The sequence below is a fragment of the Pongo abelii genome, chromosome 16 (assembly GCF_028885655.2).
Source record: "Pongo abelii isolate AG06213 chromosome 16, NHGRI_mPonAbe1-v2.0_pri, whole genome shotgun sequence".
NCBI classification, from domain to species: domain Eukaryota; kingdom Metazoa; phylum Chordata; class Mammalia; order Primates; family Hominidae; genus Pongo; species Pongo abelii.
Window position 1 is genome coordinate 14972076 of NC_072001.2, and position 15103 is coordinate 14987178.

The following is a 15103-nucleotide window of genomic DNA, read 5'->3' on the forward strand; positions in this document are numbered from 1 at the left end:
ATTGTTAAGATCTACTGATGCTGATACTGTAACCAAACAGTATCTTGAAATACTAATCTTTGTGGGTACTTTCATCATTTCATCATTGTATTAATATCTCCTATTCAGTCAAGGACCTCCAAGTTGACTTGAGAAGAATACAGATTCTCTGAGTAGTAATTAAAAGAGAACAAAAAGTGTGTGTGTGTGTGTCTGTGTGTGTGTGTGTGTCTGTGTGTGTGTGTGTGTGTGTGTGTGTGTGTGGTGTATATTTTCTACTTGAGAATCACATAGGAAGGCCCTAAGGAGGGCAAGAAAATAGAATTTATGCCATAACAATAGACCAGAGAGACTTTAAAAAAAAAGGTAATTATGGCTTCCCCAAAACCTTTCATAATATGACTGCCTAAGAAGACTACTGGATCAATGCTTTAAGGATGTGACACAGAAGTCAGAAACATAAATGTCTGTGGCGGCTAGGCAGATGATATAAATGCCCAGATCAGGATGAATGGCAACCAACCACTTACGCCTTTAGTGTTAGGGACACAATACATAGTGGTGTGGACCACGGCAGACCCGAGACTGGAAGGCAGCTGTTCCCCAGTTACAGTCACTTATTGCTATTGTAAAATGCAAGCTCTTCCCATTTTTACAGAGAAGCAGAAGAAAAAAAAAAAAAAAACCTGATCTTCTGATGTAAAAATCTCTCAATTTTTAAGTGTTGATTATTCAAAATCCAAAGTTTCAGAAACAAAACAATACACTGTGCAGGCCAACACTTGGCAGGTCCCACTGCAGGCTGAATTTGTATCTCAGGGATTGGGATGAGTTAGCAACTCTCATCTACCTCCGTGCATGCTCCTCTGATGACACAACTGATGTCTCAGTGAAACATTCCGTGACAAATTAATATGTAGAACAGAGACAGCTTTTTAAAGCTAAAGGGTTTTTTTCATACAGAAAACTATAACTGGTAATTGGGGCTATTTTTTAGCTTCCATTTACATTTTGGAATGGGTTTCTGAAACAGGATAAGGCAAAACCACACACTGAACTATCTTTTTCATTTCTTAGGCATTTTCAAATTTATCAGAAGAGTATCTAACTGTGTCACCTTGGAAATATATTGGCCACTATACTTCATGTCCTCTGAATGAGGGAAGATGCCCCAGCAGCATCCAGAAAGGGGACATAGGCTCATGGTTCCAGAGAAGAAGAGTTCTTCTGAAGGTATCTTGTGACAAGTATCTGTCATAGAACATCTGGGGAAGCAAATCCTGATCTTGAATCAGCCCACTGCAAGACTGCATGTTCTAAGGGCTGAAGGTTGAAGTAAAGATGCCTTAAGGATAACCATCTTAAAGGAGGGTAAGAAATGAGCCCCTGTTGTCTCTGCTCTCCTTTGCAAGAAGACATGCAGCGGCACAATACTGGTTTAGGATATGGTGCATTTAACCATCGGCCATTTTCACCAAACTCTATCTGAAACTGAACACAGCTACTCGGGAGGTTGAGGCAGAAGGATCACTTGGGCCCAAGAGTTCAAGGCTATGATTGCAGCCACTGCACCAGCCTGAGCAACACAGGGAGACCCTGTTTCTTAAACCAGCAAACAAACTGAACAAAGCAACCAGAGATTATAAATACAGAATCAATCCTTCCCCCATAAAAGTGAAGTTTGTTCTTTAACTGTCAGGGTTAGGAGCAGAAATTTAAGAGTGCTGAACAATTTTTAAGAATGGACTGCCAATATGGAAATATTGATGACACATGCTCTGTATAAAAAACAATGATTGATGACCTCTTGCTAAACAAACTTATTGTTTTAAAAATCAAGATGTTCTGGGATTCAGGTACATGAAGTTTATGAAGAGGATCATCCTACCTTGAAGATGAAATCAGCCATCAGAGGTCCTGGAATCTTAAAAGTTTGCCTTTCGGAGCCCTCTGAAATTCCACTGTTGTGTTTGCTATGACAAAGACTCCGGGGCTGTTAAAGCTGTGTTCTCCTTTGCTTCCTTGAAGTGTTTTTGATTCAATAACTAAAATTAAAATATATGATTCAAATAAGAAACAATCTTAAAGGCATTTTATTACAAAAGACATTTTAGCAAGCACAATGTCAGTATATGATATCAAAACAATGTCAAAATAGCCACTCAGTTTACAAACATTAATTGATATTGGTGGAATAGATATATCAGATTTTTAATTGCCCATAAAAAAGGAGCTAACAAGGGTGGCAGGCCCAAATAGTTCTACTTAATTCTTTGGAGCCATTTCTAGCATAAGGGGAAAGAGAAAACTTTTCTTTCTTTATATGTTTTCATGATTTAGCTAATACTCAAAGTAAAGCTATGTTCACTCATTTTATTTCTTGTTCAAAAGATCTTATGCCTACTCTTTTAGACAAAAATCACAGCAAATTTCAAATTTGCTTTTTATCAAACAAAACTTTTCATTTTGAAATAATTCTACATTAACAGGAAGTTGCAAAAATAGTATAGAGAGGTCCTTTGTAAACTTCATTCCCTTTTGTCTAATGTTTACATGTTACAAAAGCATAGTTGAATATCAAAACCAGGAAATTGACACTGGTACAATATGTGCATAGAGTTCAATGCCATTTTATCACCCACCACCACAGTCAAAATACAGAACCACTGCATTGCCACAAAGACCTCCCTTGTGCATGAAACCCCTTTATTCGAATTTGCTTTCACATGAACAAAAGTGCTTTTAAGATTTCCTACAGAAAAAAATGTTGGCTTATCACAGTTTAAACAAAAAAGCATTTCTACTTCATTTAAATTTCTGTCTTTCCTCCCTCTTTCTTTTCTTTCTTTTATTTTCTAAGTGTCACCATACTTAGTAGATCTGGTTTCATGTTGACAGAGGCAATAAAAAATGTATATACAGCTAGGTTCTGGGGCACCTGCATTTCTGGCCCTGTATTTTTCTCTAACTTTCTGCCTTGGGTTTTCATTGCCTCATATCTAAAATGAGGAGTCAGAGCAGACAATCTCTCAGGTCCAACTCTATTCTAAAACCCACACTTGATTCAGTGATATCATACCAGTCTTTAACAATCTCAAACAAAGAACACAGAAGAACCAAAACTCCGTTGAGGGTCAAAAATGGAAAGCTGATAAAATGCGACAAAATAGTCTGGCATTAGGGAGCTTCCATCCATAGCCTGCTGGGCTTTGATTGTTTTCATTTGCTGGATTTTTCTCTGTCACTGGAGCAGCTGCAGGAATTCAAGTGCCCTGGGCAGACTGCGTAACAGGCATTAGGAGACATCCCTGATCATCCCTGACAGGCAGGCTGGGAACTTTTCTGGGAAAATTCAAAGGCTGGACATGAGCTACTTGATCTGGAGGAGTCACTAGCAGTCGAAGAATAATGCTGGCTACTTTTAGGCACACAAAACCCCAACCACTTTGGCCCTGATCTCCATGACCGCAATAGATTTTTGGAAAGTGTGAGATTAAATTCATTTCCTAGTTCCAATGAAGATATAAAACTGAGTGTTACAAAGTGAGTTGTCAGTAAAAATGAAATGGGGAACTGGAGATAGTAAGTGGGCCCTACGGTGGATGTCTCTAAAGTCAATGAGAAAAACAAAACGATGAGCTTTAAGAGCATTAAGGCAATATCAAGACGCAAAATGAAGTGGGACATAACGCATCCTCACAGAAGGCATGCAAAATACAAGTTTCTAGACACTGATTTAGCCCAAAATGACTTGATTAAATTCAAGTAGCATGCAATGGATTCGCGGCTGTGTTGGGGTAGTAATTGCTTTCCCACTGTGCTAACCTTCTGGACCACAGTGTTCCGAGTTGCAGATCGGGATGCAGAGTTGGGGCAGGGGGTGTAAAAATCTGGGAAGGTAATCTGGGAGGAAGGGAGGACCAGTTGCTATGATATCCATTCCCTAAACCAAAGGCCAGCATTTTTGTTAACTTGGTTTAGATATTTTGTTTTTAGTACAGAATCTAGCCACTATTTTAACAATGTCTAAGAGTCTCAGTGACACGGATATAAAAACACAAGTAGCAAAAACAATTTTCAAGTTCACATAAATTACCCAAACCACTCTGCTTTCCACTAAATGGTACGCTTCTTGTAAAATATTTTTAATTTGAGTATTTCAAAAGGCTTCTGGTTATCTAAAGCATAAACACTGGTTGCCTATCTAGGAGGCAGAAAGCAGGTGTTTTGACCTCAATTGTGTAAATGGGTAAGCAGAGTCAAAGATGGGTGAAGAAAGACTGGTAAACTGATTTGGTGAATGTAGAGTTTATGGACGCAAACAATTCTGATAATCTGGATTAACAAAGCCATTGTGCCAAATCCACAGCAAGGTGGAGGCCGATGCAGTTCTTTAAAATTGTCATTTTTATTGGTGGCAAACTTGCTTCTCCTTTGTGCTGGTGCCTCTTAAATGACAAAAAAAGGAGTTTGTGGTGTTTCAATCAACAATTCAGATGATGTATTGACTTATGGATACCTTTAAGTTTTTATTAATTTCCACCATTTCCCTATATTTACTGCAGCCCCATGTTGTTCACAATGTGTGATTCATGGCTAGTGAGAGCTGCATGCACAAGCCCTTTGGTTCTCAGAGGTTTCACTGACTCTCTGTGGTTTCCGCAGCAAGGTGGTTAGTGTGTAGGAGACCCCAGGAAGCTTATAAACATCCCCACCAGAATTACGGGAAGAGAGTGTGAGCCTTCTTTCCTGCTGCCCACGGCCCAACTTCTTTCTCCTCTCCAGACTTAATATTGAGGGGAGGGAGGGAAGTATTGAGGAAGATATGATAGGTAGTCTCAAAAAGAGTAAAAATTAGAAATCAAGACTTTCTTGTATCCCCAAATCTTCACAATTCAGGTCTCTAGTGATGCCTTTAAATATTTTAATCCACTACTAGTTATTTGTAAAAGAAATTATGCCTAGAAAATGATGAATGCTTCTAATTGCTTCTAGTTGAAGGATTTGCATTGAGAAGTATCAGTTCAGGCGTCTTTCAAAAAAGGCAGGATCATGGTAACCATCCCCAAGAGGTCTTTCTAAATTCTAAAGGCCATGAAAGTACTGTCAGGTAAATGTGGAATGAGTGTTTAGCATGGCTAACATAGTTATAAATACATCAAACTTATATGTACAGTAGAGCTGTATTTATATAGTATATGCTAATTTAATTCACGTCAATTTCCTTTGATTGGTCATTAGGTACTGTATCCATGCTTATATTTATACATCTCTATATATGGTCCTCAGATAGGACTTAAAGGGAAAATATTCTTCCAATCGAATTGGAGGTTTTTGGTTTATGACCTCTTGGCTTCTTAAGTTTATTGCTAGTCAAACACATTTAATGCTAAGGTTTTGCTACAATAAAAGCTGTTTCGCAGGGATCTGCTTATTGCTTCCATTTTTGAAGGGATGCACTCCTGGAAAATTTGGAGCTGTGTGCTCCCCATAATGCTGTGGCCAGGCTTGGGACAGGACTGGAAATTCAGGATCTGAACAAACACCTCTAGGCAGTATGTCAGATGGATATTCTGTAATGAAAATTCACTCCACAGCAAAGAGACTGATATTAATGTTGCTGGGTATTTTCAGTTCTTAGTAATGCAGTCTTTTGGATAGTTATAGTTAATGTGGATGTTAAAAGAATGATTTATTACTGCAAAATAAGCTTCATTTCAGAAATATCTCTTTTACAAATAAAAATTAAGAAAAAAGTTGTATAAATCCAGAAAATAAAACCACTTCTATATTTAGATATTCAGAAATGTTAACTAAGTCCTTTGTAAATGAAGCCAGTTCTATTCATCAGCAAAGAAGGATAACTTTCAGAAATACTTCTACTGCCAATTGTGAGATTGTTCAGAAAGGAAAATAGTCCAAGCAACAGATTTGTCACTCTTGGAGAAATGGGAACATTTTTGAGCCCTGTTCTTGGACAAGTGCCAGTCTTGAATATAAAGTTATGTTGAATATGCCAGAACATATACACATAAACGAATTTTTGCCTCAAAGTGTTCACCTTTACTTATTCTGTTTACTGTTTACTTATTTTGTTTTTACAATTTATAAAACTATTTTTGGAGCTGAATTTTGGGGAATGGCCTTTAATATGAGAATATCAAGACCATTCACTGCATTTTTAAGCATCTTTTCCATGTATAATTTGCATGCCATAAACTTTGCCCTGTTAAAATGCATAATTTAATGGTTTCAGTGTATTCCCAGAGTGAAACCATCACCATCATCTATTTATTGTTTCAAACTCGCAGTATTCTGGGAAACCAGTGTCGGCCTTCAGGGACCCCTAGATGGGAAGCTGTGATGTGCTAGCAGCAAGGCTTGTTCTGATCAGCCATATTCACTGATAAGGTTTTGTATTTTAAAGTTTGTTTTGTTTTGGTTTTTTTGTCCCACTTTGCTGAAATCTCCAGAACATTCCCAAATCTTAATTTACTCTCCATGTATTATTATTATTTTAGAGACATGGTCTTCCTGTGTCACTCAGGCTGGAGTGGCAGATTGCAGTGGTGCAATTAGAGCTCACTGCAACCTTGAACTCCTAGGCTCAAGGAGGATCTTGGACTACACGCCTGCAGTAGCCAAGCTACTCCTTGGACTACCTCAGCCTCTTGAGTAGCTTGGACTACAGGCATGCGCCACTATGCCTAGCTAATTTTTTTTTAATTTTTTGTAGAGATGGGGTCTTCCTGTGCTGCCCAGGCTTGTCTCAAACTCCTAGACTCAAGTGATCCTCCCGCCACAGCCTCTCAAAGAGCTGGCATTACAGGCATGAGCCACCACACCCAGCCATCCTATACAAAACTAGTTTATTTGACATAAAATTTGGCTTTTATTCTCCCATGAGGGGATTAACCTTAAACAGGTAAATTTCCCATTGGGGTATGAGAACAGAAAAATTCAGGGTACAATACAGATAATTTCCCTGGTTATATAGGCTATTTTGCCCACTACAGAATACTTGGGGATACCCAACAGAGTACCACCACCCCAAGAATGGAAATAAAGGAAAATCTTGAATTCCTTCAAGAGAAATTCCAGGCACCTAGCTAGCCTTGAGAAGTAATGAGCAACTTCACAAGCAACAAGGTAATAGTGGATTAAAACAATAGCCAGAAAAAGTTAGAGTCACAAGATGTATGGTTCCCTATAGAAACTAAAGATAACATTTTAACATATGGCCCTGAGTAGTTTTTCAGGAAATCTAGATCCCCACCAAATGGATCCACTGGCACAGAGACCTCTGGTAAGAGGGAACTGAGGCTGAACTCTCACTGCCTTTCTTCGTCCTACATTTCTCTCTGAGGCACGTGGAGATCACGCCCAAGGGCCAGATCTAACATTCTTTTCTGCTGACTCCAGGTCTTTAGGCAAAACTTCCCTTTCTTAACCAATTGCAAATCAGAAAATATTTGAATCTACCTATGGTCTGTAAGCCCCCACTTCAAGATATTCCACCTTTTCAGGTCAAACCAGTGCATAGCCTCCATGTATTAATTTGTGACTTTGCCTGTAACTTCTATCTCCTGTCTTGAAAAATCCTTACATGTGAGACATCAGGGAGTTCAGGTCTTAAGCATGAGCTGTTTGATTCTCCTTGCTTGGTGCTCTGCAATAAATGCTTCACTGTCTCTGGCTGCAAATCCTAATGTCAGAGTTTAGCTTTGCTGTGCCAAGTAAGTGGACGCAAGTTTGGTAACATTACCCATTAACTTAGAGAAAGTTTTTTTGCTTGTTGGTTTCTTTTTTCTTTTTTTTGGCTAACTAAACCTTCAGGATATTAAAAAATGTTAAGATTAAATTCTACTTATAGAGGTGGGCAGGTCCTTTCACTGTAATTCTCACACTTCGACTTCCCAAAGGAACAGCAATTACATTTTCTTCTCCTGGGAAAGAACAGAACACAACTGTAATAAAACCAGTACACTAAAGGCCCATGAAAATGAGCAAGTCAATCAAAACCGGGGGCATCTGCAAAATATTCTTAACTATATTTCATTTCTGTAATCCTAGCACTTTGGGAGGCCAAGGTGGGCAGATCACTTGAGGTCAGGAGTTTGAGACTAGCCTGGCCAAGATGGTGAAACCCCATCTCTACTAAAAATACAAAAATTAACCAGGTGTGATGGCGTGTGCCTATAGTCCCAACTACCCAGGAGGCTGAGGCAGGAGAATTGCTGGAACCCAGGAGGTGGAGTCTGCCATGAGCTGAGAACGTGCCGCTGGACTCCAGCCTGGGCAACAGAGTGAGACTCTGTCTCAAGAAAAAAATAAATAAATCTTTGGAAATCACCAACTATGTGTAAAGCAGATGAATATTACATAATTTCATTTAAATACACCCTTAAATAACATTAAAGAAACGTTTAAAGTAAATGCACTGCCTACCTCAATTGCCTTTACTCTCATGGCCCAATCCACGTGCTTTGATGAGGGTCTGCAAACTGTGGCCCCTGGGCCAAATCTAGCCATACCTCCTCATTCATTCATTAAGGCTGTTTATGCTCATCAAGGTAGAATTGAGTTGTAGTAATGAAGACCATATGGCTCAATAAGGCTAAAATATTTACTGTACTATCTGACTTTTCACAGAAAAATTTCATGATCTTGGCCTAGACAATTACCTACTGGAAATCCTGGTCCTCATAGATGTTTTTTCACACTGCTACATACTCTGATAATTTAATTTTTGTGTTCACATAATAATCTAAGCTCATATATGATATTTTATCTCACTAGTCCCCTATCTGAACATTGTCTGTTTCTAAATGAAACTAGAACATTATCAATGATATGAATTACTTCAAGCAGATGTTTTTGTCTAACTTACGCAAAACAATTTTTTTTGGATAAACTCTCCAGAGTGAAATTAGTGAAGCACAGGATATCAATATATTGATTGACTAGTTTGCAAGTTTTTATTAAATAGAGATACCTGTTTATTATTAAAAATTAGAAAATGCAGATAAACAAAAATACAAAATAAATCTTTTTCTAATCCTATTGCCCAGAGATAATCACTTCTAACACTTTGACGAATGTCCATTCCAGATTTTTTGTTTGTTTTTAACATGTATACATGTAAAAGGAAAGACTGAACCATACCTAAATGTCCATCAATAGGGGAACGATTACATAAACAAGAACATCCATACTAAGGAATACTCTACAACTGATAAAAGTAATGATAAGAAGCTATATGACCTGATGTGGAAAGCCTGCCAATATATACATTGAAGACTTTAAAAAAGGAAGGTTAAAAAATAAGACAGTGGTATCTTGGATATGACACTAAAGGCACAGGAAACACATGAAAAAAGACTAAATTTGACCAAATCAAAATCAAACCTTTGTGCACAAAAGGACACTATGAACGGAGTGAAGAGGCAACCCACAGAATGGGCGGAAACATTTGCAAATCACATCTTGGAAAGGGGTTATTATCTAGAATATATAAAGAATACCTGTAACTCAACAACAACAAAAAACAACCCAGTCAATAAAAAGGACAAAAGGACTTGGATTTCTCCAGAACAGCTATACAAATGGCCAATAAGCACATGAAAATGCTCAATATCAATAATTATTAGGGAATTGAAAATCAAAACCACAATCAGGTACCACTTCACACCCATTAGGATGAGAATCATACAAAAAAAAAAAAACCAAGCAGAAAATAACAAGTATTGGTGAGGATGTGGTGAGAAGAACCCTTGTTAATTGGTGGTGAAAATGTTAAATGGTACAACTACCATGGAAAATAGTATGGCAAGTCCTCAAGATATTAAACATAGAATTACCATATGATCCAGCAACTCCACCTCTAGGAATATACCCAAAAGAATTGAAAGCAGGGACACAAACAGATATTGGTACATTCACGATCACAGCAGCATTATTCCCAGTAGCCAAAAGGAAGAAACAACCTAAGTATCTATCTATGGATATCTATCTAAGGCTGTTTTTGCTCTACAAAGGCAGAATTGAGTCATGGTAATGAAGACCATATAGCTTAATAAACCTAAAATATTTACTGTGCTATCTGGCCTTTCACAGAAAAAATTCGTGATCCTTGGCCTAGAGAATTACCTACTGGAAATCATGGTTCTCACAGATGTTTTTTGGTATATATCTACAATGGATTATTATTTAGCTTTTTTTTTAAAAAAAGGAGGGGGCCAGGCATGGTGGCTCACATCTGTAGTCTTAGCAGTTTGGGAGACCAAGGTAAGAGGATGGCTTGAGTCCAGGAGTTCGAGACCAGTTGGGCAACATAGGGAAACCCAGTCACTACCAAAAAATTTTATAATTTTTTTTAATGTGGGTATGGTGGTGTGTGCCTGTAATCCCAGCTACTTGGGAGTCTGGGGTGGGAGGATCACTTGAGCCCAGGAGGTTGAGGCTGCAGTGAACTATGATCAACCCATTGCACTCCAGCCTGGGTAACACAGTGAGAGCTTGTCTCGGGAAAAAAAAAAAAAAAAAAAAAGGAAAGAAAATGACGCATACTACAACATCAGTCATTTTAAGGATGCTAGCAAACAGCTCATCGTTTTGAAAACTGGTAAGTAAAGAAAAGATTAATGCATTCATCATGCTTTGTTGTCTTTCCTTTGTTTTGTTTTGTTTTTGGAGACAGGGTCTCACTCTGTCACCCAGGCTGGAGTGCAGTGGCTGATCTAGGCTCACTGCAGCCTCTACCTCCTGGGCTCAAGCGATCCTCCCAACTCAGCCTCCTGAGTAGCTGGGGCTACAGTTGTGTGCCAGCATGCCTGGCTAATTTTTGAATTTCTTGTAGAGACTAATTTGAACAAACAAGCAAAAGTGATAAAGACTTCTGAAAAATCCTCTCCTCCATAAAATCAGTAAAAACACCAGCAAAAATGGTCAGAACCAACATTTTTAAAACTCTGGAAATTAACCAAAGGCTTGCAACAATCTGAGCAGTAATTATCAAAGAAAAGTGCTCAGAAAGAACAGTGAGCTTTGTGGCTGCTAAGCTGCCTATTTCCATCTCTCCCCATTCTCCACCTCCATGGTAACCTCGAAAACAACAGCCCATAATCACAGGGCAAACCAGCAGCCTGGCAGACTCTGCAGGGGTAGAATGGGTTTGGAGCTCCTTCAATGCCCAATTCTCGATTATTATTTGACCTGTGTAGTGGTTCCCTGGAAGACTTCACTCACAAAGCTGTCTTTGGTTTACCTAACTGGGAGTTTGCCCAGTGTAAACAGCTTTTCCCCAGGAGGCATTTGACCAAAACAATCAGAGATACTTGTTTAACATTGAGGCTGCATGAGGTGGTGAATAACAATTGGGGAAAACAATAAACTAACCAAAAAGCTGGGAATGAGATGTCCACAGGTGGCTTTGAAAAACTCCAACATATTCCTGAAAATCTAGAAGACTGCATGTCTATGTGGGGCTCTGCATATGCCAGAGCTTTGTGCATGCCCAGAAACAACCTGAGAAGGTCCTAAGCTGTCATCTATGGCTAACCTATAGACTCTGAGGAAGCAGGAAGTAAAGGCTAGAACAAAGTTGTCAACTACCTTGGCTGAGTGTTGAAGGTGTAACCCAACACAGACACATATGCACACACACACACACACAAAGCCCACTAAAAATAACCAACTCTCCATGAAAAACCTGGTAATGCCAGGTCTGGAGTAGGGAAAATTCAAGGTGGGCTTGGAACACCTGTTGCTCTAGAAACCAAGGCAATGTCTAAAATTCAATGGAATTATGACAAAAGAAGACAGTTTAAAGTGCTCCCACTGGCTACATTTTGGACAATTTGAAACCCAAAAAGAATATTGTCAGTAATATAAAAAACATTAAATAAATAAAAATCTCTGAATATGGAGTGTGAAATTAAAAAACAGAAACCTTTTTTTAAAAACAGAAGAATGAGTGAAGAAGGAATGACAGAATTAGAAAATAACCATTTGTAACTCTTCATGTTAGATACTGTTTCAGACAAGGATCATCAATGTACACTAAAGCCACGGTGTGAAAGATTGTTGCCAGACAGAATATTTACACCTTGTCAAGGCATCACTCTGCAGATTTCTTACAGGGAAACATGGATCTACACAACAGAGTATGTGTAGTTCACCACCTGTGTGAGTAATACTGGATCAAGCTGACATCATCAACTTCCTGATATGATGCAACATAAATCACGCATCACTTTTGATGTGCTGCTGCCACAAATGTTCAATCCAATTCTAATTAAACCTAAGACCTTACTGATCAATTCACAGGAATTACGTGAGGGAGATCAACAAATTAAATGGAAAACAATCAGACAAATCCAGAATATGGGACATGCTACAATACAACTGGAATGAACTCTTTACAAAGTCAATACCATGAAAAAATAAGTGCACTAAAAAAAAAGAAACTAAAGAGATAGAAAAACTAAATGCAATGAGTGAGCCTTGACCAGTTCAAGGGGAAAAACAACTATAAAAGGAGAAAGTTTAACATAGATCGGATATTAGATAATATTTAGAAATTATAATTTTTTAGGTGTACTAGTGAGATGATGTTATAAAGAAGATCCTTATTTTTAGAAGAGTCATGCTAAAGTATTAATACTTAGAAGTAAGTGTTGTGATGTCTGTAAATTAACAAGGGTCAGCTAGCTAGTTGGATGGAGGAATTAGATAGATAGATAGAGAGATAGAGAGATAGATAGAGAGTGATAGATAGGGATAATGAACCAATGTAGCAAAATATAAGTGATTATTGAATCTAGTTGAAAAAATGTACAGTAGTTAATTGTGTTATTTTATCAACTTTAATGCATGCTTGAAAATTTTACACAGTACAATTTTGGGGATAAAACCACATTCCAATGTCACTAACATCTATTTGACACCAAATTCCTAAATAAAATATTTGAAAAGAAAATTTAATCATAAATTTGAAGTACACACTATATACAAATGAAGTTTACCCAACAAATGCTAGTGTTGCTCAAATTTAGGAAACCTACTAATGTAATTTACCATATTAATAGACAAAGTAGAAAAGTTTGATTACCTCAAATAAGTTTCCAGCATTTAGTAAAATTCAATCATTATTCCTGATAAAAATTCTGTATATAAAATAAAGTAAATGTTTGTAATGCCATTTACAAATGCAAGTCATGATTAATATGCTTAATGCTTAAATGTCAGAAACACTGCTGTTTAATTGGGAAAATGATGGGATACCAGTTAGCACCATATGACTTAAGAGTTTTTAAAAGATTAGCCAAGGTAATTAGGCAAGAAAAAATAGTCTAAGCATTAGAAATCAAGAAGAAATTAATATTAAAAAATTATTAGATTTTAGAAATACCAAGAATAATCATTTGGAAAAATAATGGAAGAAAATGCCCCATTTGCAATGGCTAGAAAAAAGATGGAATACGTTGGAATGAACTTTTAAAAAATGGGCACAACCCGCTGTGCACGGTGGTTCATGCCTGTAATCCTAGCACTTTGGGAGGCTGAGGCAAGCGGATCACCTGAGATCAGGAGTTCAAGACCAGCCTGGCCAACATGGCGAAATCCCATCTCTACTAAAAAATACAAAATTTAGCTGGGTGTGGTGGGCGCCTGTAATCCCAGCTACTAGGGACGCTGAGGCTGGAGAATCACTTGAACCCAGGAGGCAGAGGTTGCAGTGAGCCAAGATTGTGCCACTGCATTCCAGCCTGGGTGACAGAGTGAGACTCCATTTCCACCCCCCAAAAATGGGCACAACCTACAAAAACAACATTTAAATCTCTCTCTTAAGACATTAAAAAATGACTTGAGAAAATCGAAGGAAAATATTAATTCATGTGAAATAAAAATTAAGCAAAATTAAATGTCAAAGAAGGAAAAATTATAATTATAGGCAAAGACTGTTTTCTTAATATCCAGAGTATTTACAAATCAGTAAGAAAGAAACACGAATTAGCAGGAAAATTGGTCAGACCCTTGAAAAACTAATTCACAGAAAAATCAAAATGTCAAGAAGATTATGAAAAGAGAGAAGAGAAATTACAGTATCTTTGAGAACTAAAAGCACATAAAGACATGCTTGCACAAAGGTACAAAGATGTTGTAACACTGAGAGAAAATCTAAATGCTCATTGATATGAGTCTGGTTAAATAAATTATGTAATGTCCTCTTATATCACCAGTTAAAAAACAAGCCAGCTGGGTGCAGTGGCTCACACCTGTAATCCCAGCACTTTGAGAGGCTGAGGCGGGTGGATCACTTGAGGTCAGGAGTTCAAGACCAGCCTGGCCAACATGGTGAAACCCTGTCTCTACTAAAAAATACAAAAATTATTCGGGCATGGTGGCTGGCACCTTATTCCCAGCTACTCGGGAGGCTGAGGCACGAGTATTGCTTGAACCCGGGAGGCGGGGGTTGCAGTGAGCCGAGACCATACCACTGAACACCAGCCTGGGTGACAGAGTGAGACTCCATCTCAAAAACAAAATAACAAGCCAAATTATGAGAACTGATAGGCAAAAAAGCCTCAGTGAATAAAAAGAAATTGTAAAATAATTTATACCTAATGATCAATTCTGTATACTTCTCAAAAGCATACATGTTTGTATGGAAAGGTGCACACATACACATCCATAGGAAATATCTTAATAGAAGCAACCGTTCATACCATTTAGATCTCTAAAAAGTGGAACTGGTTAGGAGTTTGTGGATGGTAGAAGGTGACTTTTACTTTCCATTTTATATCCTTCTGTGCCATTTGAAGTTTTTATAAGTTTTATAAAACTTTTAAACTTATAAAGTTTTATAAAAAGTATGTCTTAATTTTACAATATAAATTATCTATATATATTATTCATCCTCAACCACTTCACCTCACCCCGGGAAGGATACACACTAATATGATAACAGGTGTAATCTCTTGGCAGTGTGATTGGATACATGACATGTTTGTCAATTTCCTTGCCTGGATATTCTGGATTTTTTACAACAAATATACAGCATATTATATATGTAATAAAAATTGTTTTGAAAATACATATAAATTAGAAAGCTTTACTGAAC

General features: G+C 37.7%; 1 pseudogene; it reads right to left on the bottom strand.

Annotated features, from left to right (window-relative positions):
* Positions 1–1887: 1887 nt before the first annotated feature.
* The window catches only part of LOC134760233 (ADAMTS-like protein 3), an 89439-nt pseudogene continuing 76223 nt past the window's right edge, over positions 1888–15103 (bottom strand).